The sequence below is a fragment of the Lactuca sativa genome, chromosome 8, assembly GCF_002870075.4.
Source record: "Lactuca sativa cultivar Salinas chromosome 8, Lsat_Salinas_v11, whole genome shotgun sequence".
Classification (NCBI taxonomy): Eukaryota; Viridiplantae; Streptophyta; class Magnoliopsida; order Asterales; family Asteraceae; genus Lactuca; species Lactuca sativa.
The window spans coordinates 161915757-161930821 of NC_056630.2; positions in this window are offsets into that span (position 1 = coordinate 161915757).

Below are 15065 nucleotides of genomic sequence, written 5' to 3' on the forward strand. Positions count from 1 at the left end.
TCAAGTACATACCAAGATAGTTATGGACTTAGACACTAATCCAACAGTCTCCCACTTGGATAAGTCTAATAACTATTTTCCGTATGACTTCAAAACCTGATCAGCAATCGTAGCTTTCAAAAGCCGCTGTCAACTCTGATCTTATCAGATACGCGTGTCCTTTAGATAAGGGATCATATATTCCTCCATTCTCAAGATATCGTATAGACACAAGACATGAATTTCAATCATTCTCTCTATACTATTTCTCGACTTCCAATTTATGACGACTGACAACAGACTACAATTGAACACATCAACTTAGTCCCGGCTTGGCCAAGCGCTTAGGTGTCATCACTAAATCATCGAGGGGCCCACATATATCGCTTTTATCCTACTTTGGGTAAAAGGAATGGATAAACTTTGACTCATATGATTGCTTGCATTCATTGATCGTATCACACACAACAATAAGTTTTATAACACCAAGTTACTAGTGTGTTTACTTATTATCAATGTGCAATCGACCAACAAATAACAACTCACACGTCTCAGTTTCAAGAATATACAATATTATCATCTCACTAATCACTCGTGATAAATCCATGAAGTGATCCAAGTGAGCGTGGGTTTAATCCAATACTCTAATCTTATCAAAGCACTCATGAACTCTATAGCAAACTTGTGCCATGTCTAAACACTTCAGACAATCTACAGACAGATTCATGACAATCTTCCTTCATACCTACTCCCAACGTATGACTGACTGTGGATGTTTGAATAACCTAGTTCTTCTGGAAGTCAAAACATGCAAACTGAAACACAACAATAATACTTAATCCTATATGGCCCCAAACTTGTGAGAGTAAATAAAACACTTCTATTTAACCACCATATTGATTACTCATTATTTATCGTTTATTCTTTCAGAAAATCAACTTATTACTCGAATTACAAAAATAGCAGTCCCATGCACAAAGCAAGCACACTATGTTTCCTATGGTCCTTACTTTGTGAAATAAAGCAATTGAAAAACCTTTTCAATGATGCTCATTTCACAATTCCCAATCCTTATCATTAGTGTTAGAACACAAGGTTCTTGCCACTACTAGAATATGCTAGATTCTAACATTTTATGCAATGATCCTTTCGAAAAATCATAGCTCAAAAGTCACCAAGACTTGGCCAATGAAATTACAAAGTACTCTATCGGAAATTGTTACAAGACAATTCCATAGATATGAAGTATCACATTCAAAGTACATTCCTTTAAACATGCTTCTTGCATAAAATTTTCTAATCTAGACATAGACTCTTAATATCCAACTCCCAATATGGAAACATTTCCACATTTGCCATATGACAACTCATTCTTCATAGAATCTTATCTATTCATAATAATGTCGATATGGTCCATCCAATACCATACTTCCAACTACTCACAAGCGACCAATCCCCAACGAACTTTGGATCGTCCTTTGATAGTTGTTTAATTATTTTAGTCAAAACCGATTCTAGTCCTTTTTCCCTCTTAATGCGCTAGACATTTGGAAAAAATTTAGAATCGTCAAATATTATAGAATTTGCAGTCAATCCTATACCCGAAGCGTATGGGACACGATGCATAATGTCTTACATAAAGATATGATACTTTATCAATCTTCTGCCATAATATTTTATGTGTCACCTTCTCACAATTCGAACTATGAAGAGGGATGTTGTAATCATAATCGAAATTTGAGAACACACTATGTATCTTTTGACTAAATTTATTAAAATTTCTCAATCTAAGCTTTAGATTTTGAAACGAAGTACAATATTCTCTCCCTAAATTATAGCAAAACAACTTTTCAAACCATGCAACTTTTCAAATTGAATCTTTGTTTTTCTATAATTAATATTGCTAACTTGCAATATTTGCCATAATAATCATACAAGCATAACACTTATGCTCCCACTATCATGATGATCATACAAGCATAACACTTATGCTCCCACTATCTCTCCCTTAGATAGCTCATATGTGTGTCTAAACAATTCAGAACTTATATCAATAAGTCACAAATGTTATACTAATTGCCAAATCTCACAATTCGAACTATGGAAAGGGATGTCGTAACCATAATCGAATTTGAGAATACAATTTTCACAATTGCTATCTTCTAAAAATCTCTCTTAGTGAAAGCATTTCCTCACAGTCATTTTCATGAAGGAGGGAATCTTATGACACTTAGATTTTATGGTCTATAAGTTCCTATCCATGTGAATTTGGCAAAACCAAAGTTTGCGACAAATCCAATCTCATATGGACTGAACTTTCTTAATCTTGATTTCTTGCCTTATGGTAACACGAGTGCCCACCATGTCTTCCAAGTAGTTTAGCAACTTATCCTTACATATCAATGTACATTCCATCAATCAAGGTGCTTTGCCTTTATGCATTCAAATGAGAACTCATAGAACTCACATGTATAAATAACTCAATTGAATGGCACAAAAACAAAATAATGTCAACACTATAGGTTGTAAACCTCAAGTCGTGTGCTAGTGATGATCGATAAGGTTTATTCTTGATTTTTTCTTGAAACTTTTCCAAGATCATTAAAACTCCCACTGGTCTCTTGACATATATGATTCTCTATGTCAAGAAACATTTCTTGACAAACAAATATTCAAGAGTTAGTGCAGTTCTTATCAAGACAAAACATTCCACATAATTGGTCCTAGTTGGTCTTTGTCTTATCCAAGACAGCACAACTTACCAATTTCAAATGTGCAAGAATAAGAAAACTTTTTCCAAATTCCACATTTGATGAGTGTTATAAACCTTCTTAAGGCTTGTCACTCAATTCACAATCTCGGAGTATAACTCTAAGATTCGATATTGGAATGAAGTGTGATCGACTTCTTTATTTAACCATTTCCACAATTTTCGATTCCTTTTCTTAGACATTCAAATGCACTAAGACTCACTTAGAGGATCAATTGAGATATGGTTCTAAATCATTAAGACTTATCATAAAACACAATAAAAGGTACTCTCCCTTCTTCTTAGAATAGAGAAACTTTTATCTTTCTGCCTACTTGATTCTTCTTTATTCGTTCTGCTATTCATTGAAACTCTTTCAATTAACTCAGAATTACACTTATTCTTATAAGTATAATCATATTTACTAAACTTTAGTAAATCATGACGAATAGATTTATCACTCTTGTGGTGGACTAAATCAATGCACAACCTAGTGTACTTGATCTCCTAGTCCTTCACTTGACACTTTGTCAAAGTATTACTCTAATTTCCAAATATGAAGTTTCTCATTCATCACACAACCAAGTTGTATGATTCCAAGTTTCTATCCAATTAAAACTTGGGCGATGAGAAACTCTCCCTATTTAGTAAATTCTTGACATCTCCACAAATAACATAATTAAGAATCAAATCCATTATTGCTAATAATAGAAACCTTCAAACATCAATTTTTCATACATGTCATTGCAAGGATAAATAAATAAGATAAAATCAAAATTTATTTTATTGCGGAAAAAATTGTCCTTACAATGTAATTCAATTGAAAAACTATGTTATTACATATATCTTAGCAATCTATTCTAACTCCAAGTAGTAGCTCAAGTATCTAATCTTCAAGCAATGCGATCGAAATCCATTTCTTCACGATTAGATTCAACTCACTTCTTCCCTTAAGCTTCCTCTCTTTTCTTCGATCCTACAAAACATCAAAATGTAATCTTATCACATCATGTATTAAGAATCTAGAATAGGAACTTAAAAGAGTTAGTTAATGGATTTTACCTGAAGTAGAGCCATACGTCTTGACTCTCCCATCTCTTAGATCACTCAGGTAAATAAGGCAGCTTCGTCTCCAATGCCCCTTCTCTTGGCAATAAAAGCAAATGGACTCCTTTGGCACAACACATCGGACAATCACAGACTTAGTTCTTTCTGGACTTCCAATGTTGTCAGTGTCCATTGAAGTATGGGAGTTTGATTCACCAGACAAATTTGCTTGACCAGCACGCCAAATCATTGCTGATTCAGCAACTATAAGCAAATAGGTGAGATCAATAAGGGTCACATTGTGATCCATCATATAGTACTCTCTAACGAACTCACTATATGATTCAGGAAGTGACTGAAGAACCCAGTCAACAGCCAACTCACTTGAAATATCGACACCCAACATGTTTAACCTATCAATGTGTGACTTCATCTCTAAGACGTGTGCTCACACAGGTTTCCCATCTTCGTGTTTACTTGCCAAAAGGGCTTGAGTGAGCTTGAACTTTTCAAGCCTTCGAACTTGTGGGTTAAGGAAAACAATTGGAGGAGGTGGAGGAGGTGAAGCATGATCTCTTGTTCCTCGATCATATCGTGGAACATCATCTTCATTTGGAAAACTTGTTCCAAGGGATTTGGGAAGACCATGATTGTCAGAACTAGACATCTACAAAACGGGAGAAAATTCAAGTTAAGTTGATTAGAAATCTTGATGTAACACCCAAATGAAACATCAAGGCCAGGATACAACAAAATACTCTACAACCTAGAAGAGGGATGTCGTAATCTAGTCGCAGAATATTTGAAGGTAGGTAAATGACGATTTACCAATTTCCACCATGAAAAACGAAAAGGAAGTTTAAGTTTTAAATGAATTAAAACTCCTAGATCTTTTGAGATTCATTGAACTTTTCAATGACATGTTTAATCTCGATTATGCCCTACAATTTGTGACTTGGATGCCAAGGATCACAAATAAGGTATGAATAACCATACGAATCACGTGGTGCACCCAATGCTACTATCACCTAATCATTGTGCCGGTTAGCCACACACGCTCCATTGATCTATGATAAGCATCGAGCCACCCTTCGCTACCAATGACAAACCCAAATTAGTCTGCCAGTTAACCACACACGCTCCACTAACGTCTCGACAAGGGTACGAAGTGTAATTCCATGGATTAGCATACAATTTCACATTTTGTCTAAAGTAACTATGATTTGGGAATTTGTAAAAGCATTTAGTTACTTTATACTTCATTATACTTATAATGGAAGGTTTCTGTCCTATCCTACCCGTTCGGCTAACGACCCTCCACTAGTCAAGAGTGCGGTGGGTAAGAGTGGATACCCATTCAATCGCCATTTTATAGGCAATTTCCTTAAACACCCCTTATAGACCAGTTTCGTGAATGAGGCCTACTAACGGTAAGACTGACTGTTTATATATATATATATATATATATATATATATATATATATATATATATATATAATATTAGACTTTTAATGTTATATATAGTATAGGGTGTATTTTACACTTTTAAAATACTAGGTGGTTCCATTTAGTAAATTATACTTTTAATTTAATTAAATGTAAACCAAAACTTTATGGGTTTATTAAATCACTTTTAATTATACACTTTAATTAATTAATAAAACCATAAGGGTGTGATTTGAACTTTTCAAATTACTAGGGTTTTAGAATTTAACATTTCAAAATTTAACTTTTTAATCAACTTTTAAATTCCAAAACTTGAGGGCAAGTTTTGAAACATTTCAAAACATTAGGTTTTAGAATTTAAATATTTCAAAAATAAACTCTTAATCAAAAATTTAAATTCCAAAACTTGAGGGCCAGTTTTGAAACTTTTCAAAACATTAGGGTTTAACTTATTTAAATTTCGAAAACAAAACTTTTAAGTTCAAATTTAAACTATAAAACCTAAAGGGTGCAATTTGAAACTTTTTCACAAGATAATTCAAATCTAAATTACAAATAATCAATATTTATCTAATAAAACAAAAGATTATCTAAATTTGACAATTATCTTCAATTTTGGCATGGATAAACTCCAAATATTGATAAAAATCGGATTTTATTAATATAAAACATTTTAGGTAATTATCTACAGCGAAAACAAGTCAAAATCCCAAAATTTGCTCCATCTGCGACTCTGACTCATCGAGTCAAGCATGGACTCGTCGAGTTCACTATGGACTCGGCGAGTTCAGCCACCAGAACCAAAAAAATTCGATTTTAAGCATGAATAATCAACCAAAGCATCAAATACATCAAACAAACAACCCTAGGCTTTGATACCACTGATGGGTTTTGAGCAAAACATCAATCCTATGGTGCACATGCAAACCCTAATAGCTTTTGGATCTAGTTGGTCTAATGAACATGCAATCGAATATCCAAAGCTATAAACCCTAGATCTATCAAATAAGAACTAAAATAAGGGTTTAGTAATTACCTTTGATTGTTATATTGCAATAACAATCAATTCCTTCTTGGATTGGCTTCAAAAGCTTAGTGCCTCAAGTATTGCACCTCTAATGGAGTCACAAACACCACTAAGCAACTAGATGAAGAAGGAGAAGAGAGGAGGCTGCCAAAATTGTCCAGAAACCCTAATCCAAGAGATCACCACGTTTTGGGGGCCATAAGGGTCCTTTATATATGTAGGCTATTAGGGTTTTCAACTAGGAAACCCTAATATGACTGCTTAGGCTTTAAGCAGTCCAATGGACCATTCCAGAAGGCCCTTGGACGATTTCTTTATGGACTCCCATATAGAATTCGTCCATTGCCATCTAATGGATCCTAAGACCAACTTTGCAACTATCTTATAATTACAATATCAGTCCCCTAAGTTTAATTAATCTCTTTTAGCCACAAAATTAATTATCAATTAATTCTTGACTAATATTAATTAAACAATATGATTTCTCCTTTAATATATTATTCTCATAATATATTAATAAATCATAATTAAATCTTTCTCTCCTTAATTCATCCTACATATTGTTATGGTGAAGGCAACCCAAAAGGACCATGCTCATAATCGGGTCAAGTACATACCAAAATAGTTATGGACTTAGACACTAATCCAACAAATGTATCGATAGCACATCCACAATAGTCATCACAACTAGATAAATGGGTCGGCCTTGGTGCCTTCGACCCATTGGTATGGTGAGAAGACTCACCTCACACTGCTGAAGTCCCGCGGATAAAACTCTAGCTGCTGGTTGACAGATTCACGAACTCTCAACATCAAAACAACACCCAGTTAATAATTGGGTTCCAATACACAACCATAAGTCTATGCTTAGGGTAAAAGGACTACTTTACTCACAAGCTAGCTTGATTCAAGACCATGGCCCAAACTCACACTCTAAAGGCCCCAAAGCCCAATACTCAACCAAGGCCCAAAATATGGCCCAATTTTCCAAATTGGGCCCAAACCTCTACATGGATTTACCTTGAGGCCCAATCATTTATTCTAGTCCAAACATTTGGCATTCCGATGGTCCAATAACTAATAATCATCAAGGCCTAATTTTGGTCCACTTATGGCCCAATTTTCCAAATTGGGCCCAATCCTTCCCAATAGGCCTTATCCTAAATCCCGGTAATTTCCTTAGTCCATAAACATGTTCCCATTTGGCCCATTTGGCCCACAGCAACCCGGTCCAAGAAATGACCCAATAAGAACCCAAACCCAATTAGGATTTTTCACATAAAATGACGATTAGTGTTAAGTGTTCCTACTTAACCCATTAAGGACTTAATCCAATAAGTTCACCACTCCACTAGTAAAAACATACAATGTGGTCAGGTGTAATTCAAAATTCCAAATCCAATGGTCCAAGCGCGGGTCCCGACAAATCCAAAACTCACATTTCGAAAATTAGGGTTTTCTAAACCCTAATTAGGGTTTTCAACCCAATCGCGCTCCAATTAGTCTATTTGTTAAGCTTTTAGGTTAATTAATTGTTAATTAAGTCGGGCACCACCTACTACCACCTCGGTTAATAGTGGTCAACGGCGGCTCATGGCGGCGGCTACCACCTTATGGTGGTGGTGACGGATTTCCTTAATTATTCTGTAACACCGTAAATTTTCAAATAAAATTTTCATTTAAAATCACACAATTCTCATAACACATTTCATGAAAATCTCATTTATTTAATTTATAAATCGGAACTCCAAAATTATTTGATTCAAATCCGGGATCCTCAAACATAACTCTTTCACTGGTGTGTACAATCAAGTCGGTGCCTTCCCGCGATCCTGAGAAAACCTGAAACACATAACACATAACACGGTAAAGACAAAGGTTAGTGAGTTCCCTAAAATACCACATACACATATTAGCCTCTCGAGGCTATAGCACTGTATGACCTTCCGGTCAATGTGTCTCAGTGGGACCTTCCGGTCCCACAGCTCTGGTAGACCTTCCGGCCCTACCATGACTTGCCTTTCCGGCCCCAACTCTATTTGTCTTCCAGACCAAGTCATACAGCATATAGATATCACAATAAACATATCACATAAGTCACATAACTCATACAAATACATAAGACCTTCCAGTCACACATAGTTACCATTCCTGGTGAAGTATAGTGAGAAGACTCACCTCATAAGCTGGAACTAGCCGGACATCTCGAACTAGCCTCCTCCTAACACATAGGTTACACATCTCTAAATAATACTTTAATCATACTCAAATACACCAAGGGCCACTCTCTCTCCCTACTTAACTCTTGAAGTGGATAAAAGACCATTTTACCCCTCCATGGTCTCCATTACACATGGTTGACCCAACCCTAAAGTCAACTGAAGTCAACTCGAGTCCATAGTCCAGATTTGACCCGACTCGGCGAGTGCACCCTTGTGACTCGTCGAGTCCACCCACTTTCTCCGAAGTTTCAAGAAGATTCAGCTCAACTCGTCGAGTTGATCCCACAATTCGTCGAGTTAGCACGCGATTCAGCTCCATAGGGAAAACCCTAACCGACTCGTCGAGTCGGCTCATTGACTCGGCGAGTCTATCCAGACTCATTCTCATTCAGACGATTTCAACCAGATCTACCACTCTAAACTATAGATCTATCATCTCAACGCTCAATAATCACGTAAAGCTTCGATCTTTACGTTCATGCATGATGCTATTGCTCCAAAACGCCATTACATGCCCTACATGAAGGATTTAGCTCATCAACCCTCATTTGGACAACTAAAGTTGGGGTATCTACTCTTCAAGGACCTCACAAGGTCCAGATCTGAGGTTTCCCACCTCAGATCATGTCTCATATAGCTCATAGGTACAAAAGAAGGGGAGTAAAACCCTAAAACTCCCAAAATCATGAGATCTAAACAAAATAGATGAAAATGATGCAAGCTTATACCTTCTACAACAACCCCACGTGAAGAAGTACTAGATCCACAACCCTCATCTCGTTTCTTGCTTGAGTCATACTCTTCTCCTTCCAAAAGACCCACCAAATACTTGATTTCATCATAAGAACTCTCTCATTGCTCCAATGGTGATCAAGGGTTTTTCACAGGAGGTATGGGCAGCTGGTGAGGCGCCTCTTAGGTTATAAGTTCCCTTAAATAGGCTCCAACCCCGGAACTTAGGGTTTTCTCTGCCCAGGACCTACTCGGCGAGTCAGTCCTCTGACTCGTCGAGTTTACTCATTAAATACACCTACAACTCGACACGACTCGGCAAGTCAGACCTTCGACTCGGCGAGTCTCTCCTTAAACCTCAAAATTGAAACACAAAAATAATGTACCTGAAAATTCGGATGTTACATATTCCCGCCAAAATACAATTGGACAACATAATATACAAATGAACACACACACACACACACACACACACAAAATAACACACACACACTCAACCACCCTTGTGGCGATAGGCGGTGGTTGGAGGCGACAGCCACCACCTCACGGTGGTGGTGGTGATGGATTTTTCTCGTGAAGTTCGGCCAAGCAACGGTATACACGACACATCTTTGCCTAGAATATGACACAACCACCCCCTGGTGGTGTATGGCAATGACAGTGGCCTGAGATGGTGGCAACAGCAGCGGCTAACGGTGGCAGAAGGTGGTGGCCACCACCTGATGGTGGTGGTGAGTTTTCTTCAGTTTCCTGTCCAAGCAAAGATTCGTACAACATTAAGCTTATGAAATACGTTCATACAACACAATAAATCCCGCACACAGCCACCTCCTCACGGTGGCTGGTGGCGGAAAAAGAGATGGCAGAAGTAAATAGAAGCGGTGGTAGTCACCATGGTTGGCTGCCATGATGGTCAGCTAACATTTCGGCTATTAGCACCCATCAATCTACATTGAAACATACACATGTACCTCCACGAATCCACTGAACACGCACTGAAAATATCCACACTCGAGGCAGCCGGCGGCGGTCGGAGTACATTTGACGGAACGAACCAACCGCAAGGCGGCGACGGCGATAGTGAACCACAATGGCAGCAGCAACGAGGATGAACTGGGGGTGCGCTATTGACAATGAGGGACATGGTGGCTACCAAATCGTTCAGCCGGTCTCCCACGACCACATTCGGCTCGTAATACTCACTGAAACATACACAAGTACCTCCACGAATCCACTGAACACGCACCGAACATAGCCACACTCGAGGAAGCCGGCGGTGGTCAGAGAACATTTGACGGAACGGACCAACCGCAAGGTGGCAACGGCGATAGCGAGCCACAACGGCGACAGCAACGAGGATGAAATGGGGGTGCGCTATTGACAATGAGGGACATGGCAGCTACCAAATCGTTCAGCCAGTCTCCCACGACCACAGTCGGCTCGTAATACTCACATTTGTCGGCCATGCGACCAGCGATAGTGAAACTCGGCGGTCCTTGCATGACTAAGGCGGTGACGGCTAGAGCATGGAGGTATAAGAGTGGCGGCTGAAGATGCATTATGTTTAGGGTTAGGTGTTGCAACGGGAGGGAAAGGAGGCACCGGGTTTAAGTCTCACTTCCTTCAAACTGATGCACATTTGGTCCTTCCCCATGAGATCTTTTTCAAATTAAGGCTACAATTTACAAAGCAGCCCCCAGCATCCAAGATTCATAACAATTCAAGTCCCATAAGTTACCATTTAACCATCAACATTCCAAAATCCTTCTAAGTCCTATAATTACCAAACACCCCCTGACTTCTAAAAATCTTTACAAATAAATCCCGAAAATACACTTTAACCCCCGAAAATCCAAATTATAACATTTGGCTCCCCGAAACCAACACTCCGCTAAATATTATTGATTTTGGCTACAATAATATAAAATAATAATAAAAAATTACATCTTAGGGTTTTAGAGTTTATTATTTATTTAATTTCAAATGGGATGTTACAACTAATGACATGATCAGTGGTGATTTGGCTTAGTGTTGCATATGAAAGTTCTTTTTCTTTTGATTTTTTAAAGTAAAGATATACATACGTCGGTGTGTTCCCTTGAAGAACAATAGAGAAAAGCTTTTGCGGGTTTCTCAACCAACATCCTTGATTCGTTAGTCATTCAATCTGGTGGTTTTTTTCTATTTCAAGACACACCTTCAATCATTGTAGATTTGTTTCTTTTCTTAGGGATATGGGCTTGGGGTTTTTGTTGCCACTCCACTTGTATGCCTCAAAGGAAACCTTAAGAAGGGTGAGTTTATGTCGTGCATGTCTCTCAATGAGATATGAAGGCTAGATCGAGAAGGGTTTTTGGAGGCTAGATTGAGAAGGGAAGCTTCACGACCACCATGTTTGTTCAAGATTTGATTTCAAATTTGTTCAAGCTTCGAGCTTCAATTTCAGTACAATCAGGTTTGTTTAAGATTTGATATTAGATTTGTGGAGGCTAGATCGAAAATGGTTCTTAGGGTTCTTGTTCATATTTGTTCAAGCTTCCATTTCAGATTTGTTCAAGCTTCGGTTTAGATTTGTTCGATTTAACATGATTTCATGTTTTCACAATCTAGCATATCTTCAAATTCATTTGAAGACATTTTTAAAGTTACACATGTTTAATGTTTGATTTCATTGCAAATCTTCAATTTCAATAATATATTTACAAAGCAACAATCTTTGATTTCTTTCAAGGAATGATGTTTTAACAAGCTATTTCATACTTTAAACCATGGCGGTAAACAAACCGAACGTTCGACGAACTGTTCGGCCGGTAGTTCATTTATTTAATAAATAAACGAATATGAACAAGATATATGTATCGTGAACGCTCGTTCTTTTACATTCATTTTGTATGTGTTTGTGCGCTTAAGTTCGTTTGTGTTCGTTTGTATTCATTTATATTTGTTTATCGGTTAAAGGAACGAATATGAACACCATAAATTTCTCAACGAACGAACATGAAAGTTTGTTCATTTAATTTTTTATGTTCGTTCGTTTATCGAGTTAAACAAACGAACATGAAAAAACATGTGTTTGTGTTCGTTGGATCATTTGCAATCATATTTAAACACCTAGACTACCAAAAAAACATGATGAGCCTCTTAAACTAAAATCTAATACAAAGTAAGGCTACAATAACATTATCCCTTTATTTATTTTATTTATTTTATGATTCATTCAAAATTAAATAAAATGTTGTAATGAAATAGTTTCACTGATTTTGTTTTGTTGTTTTTTTTTAGTATAAGGATGTATTTGACAAATTAGTTATGGATTTTATTTGTGTAGAAGTTTTCAGCAAACTAGCCGGAAGCTTTTAAAAGTATAAAATTATATTAGTATTAAAAATGAAAAGCTTCTAAAAATAATTTAAAATAAAAGTTAAAAATTCATACCGTTGAACCGAACTCTTTGCTTAATTCGAGTTTTTTTCCAAATAGTTAAAAAAAATTCAAAAGCTCTCTAAAACTTAATGTCGAAAACACTTATATCATCCATTACTTGGCAAACCGGCTTGATAGACCATGAAAAAGATTGTAAAGGGTGGCCTCTCAATGGTTCTAAGAGGTTATCAAGCGGTCATTATATTTATATTATTAAAAATTGATGTAAATGAGAAACTTGGAGTTGGTGTTTCGGATTGCTTATTTTTAACGACGTTTTTTTTAAGTTTATTAATTTATCTAGCGTTAAAATGAATTTTTAGAAACGTACTTAGTTGATAAATTAATTTTAAGTGTTTGACAAATTCAATTTTTACCAATAGAACATAGCACGTCAAAATTGTGAAGTTAAATACGGGGACCTAACTAACTAAAGGTGACGAAGAACACTTTACGTTATGGCGAACCGATGTATTTTTCCTTATGATGCTAGTTCTAATTAACTAAAAGACGTAAAGGAATATCGAAATCAATTACTTATTATAATATAGCTATGGCTAATTACAATTCACTTCAAACAAATTTGTAGAGCAAAGACATTTTTTGGAATTTACTTAAAAAACAGTCAACTTTGTTTCTTTCTGTTTGTCCTTTTCAACGCATGTATTTAGGTCTTTATTGTTTTCCGAAAGGTATATGATATTCCATCATTTCAATGGCTTACGTTTCATACTTTCATTTGATCATTTGTATCTACTATCTTACGTATTCAAATATAACAAAAAGTAACATCAACCACAACAAATGATGATAACATCTAGAGCATGACTTCAATCTCCCGTTCTAGAACCTGAAAATACCAAAGTGATTATTATAAAAGCATGTTGCATTTACTTTTGTTATTATAATGAGGTTCCTTTTCTAGTTGAACAAAACAATACAACAAATAAGTGTATTGTGCACAAGCTGTACAAGGCAATTATAAAGTGGTGAATTATTGAAGTGTTCCCAGATGTTTTCATCAGTGTGTTACATCAACTTTGGTTTGATCATTTTCCCATAATCATGAAAAATTAAACTTTTGATTATTGACCATTGCCTTTTTAAGTTCTTTAATTTTTATATGGAGTTTTATGGGCTCGAACAAAGCTAATGTCGATGGGCCCAAGGAAGAAGTGGGCTAATTTCGATGGGCTCAATGAAGAGAACAAGGCTCTTTTATTAAAAGACATGCCTAAAGTGGAAGAATGCAATAAAAAATTGGGCCAATTGGCACGGAATGATTAAAGAGGACTAAAGGGGGGGAATTAAAATCTTGGAGATTAGAATTAGAAAATATGGGCTTGGGTCAAAGATTAAATAAAGTTAATTGTGGTGTCGATTTGTCGAAAGTGATGAAAATACCAATTTTTTCACGGCTTATTTAATCGAAAACGACGTGAGTCAATTATATATTCAATGTATTATGTAAGATGGAGAGTGGATTACCAATCCGACAAGTTAAAGACCTATTTTATATTTTTATTAGGCGAATACTCACATGTTGCGGAGAATACAACAATATATTTGAAATTTTTACAAATATATATTTTTTTTAAATATATCAATGACATTGTTATTATCTTTTATACAATAAATCTTATAATAAGTTGATATAAATATTGTTTGTTTTGAATTATATGATAATGTAGATATCTTTTAAAATTGTATAATCCTAATTATCTTAATGATGTCTACCTGTAGGTTACTTATGAATAAAATTAAATATAATATATGATTTAATGATATTTATAGTTGTTATGATTAATTAATTTTAAAAAGTTTATTTGTTTAAGATTTTAATTTATATCATTGTAATTATTTAAAACATTAAACATTGTTTTTGTTTTTAAAGACAATATAATTTGTGTATATAATTTTACTTTTAACTATTGTTGTTGTAAGTTATTTAAAAATAACGTATATTGAAACTCTTAATTATTTTAATTTGGTTTCAGAAATCTAATGTTTTTAAAATTTATTTGATGAATATTGTTACTTTCTATGATTGTAGTTATTTAAAACAAAAAACATTGTTTTTGTTTTTAAATAAACTATTATAGTTTTTTTATATAATATTATTTTTAACTATTTGTATTGTAAGTTATTTTTAAGCTAATTATTTGAAAATTGTTAATGATTATAAAAAATAGTTTCATGGTTTTTTTTAATTTAGGATTACAATTTAGGTCTAACACTATAATTTATAATTTTTAGATATTTATAAAACAGTCTCTCGATTTTTTTCAAGTTTAACTAAAATTTTAATTTAAGTTAATCGCTTAATATTATATTGAAATTAATAGTTTAACTATTTTGCATCAACTCATAAATTATACAAATGTTGTAATTTTAAAATGATAATTGCTCACATACGAAAACATATTTAAACTAATAAATT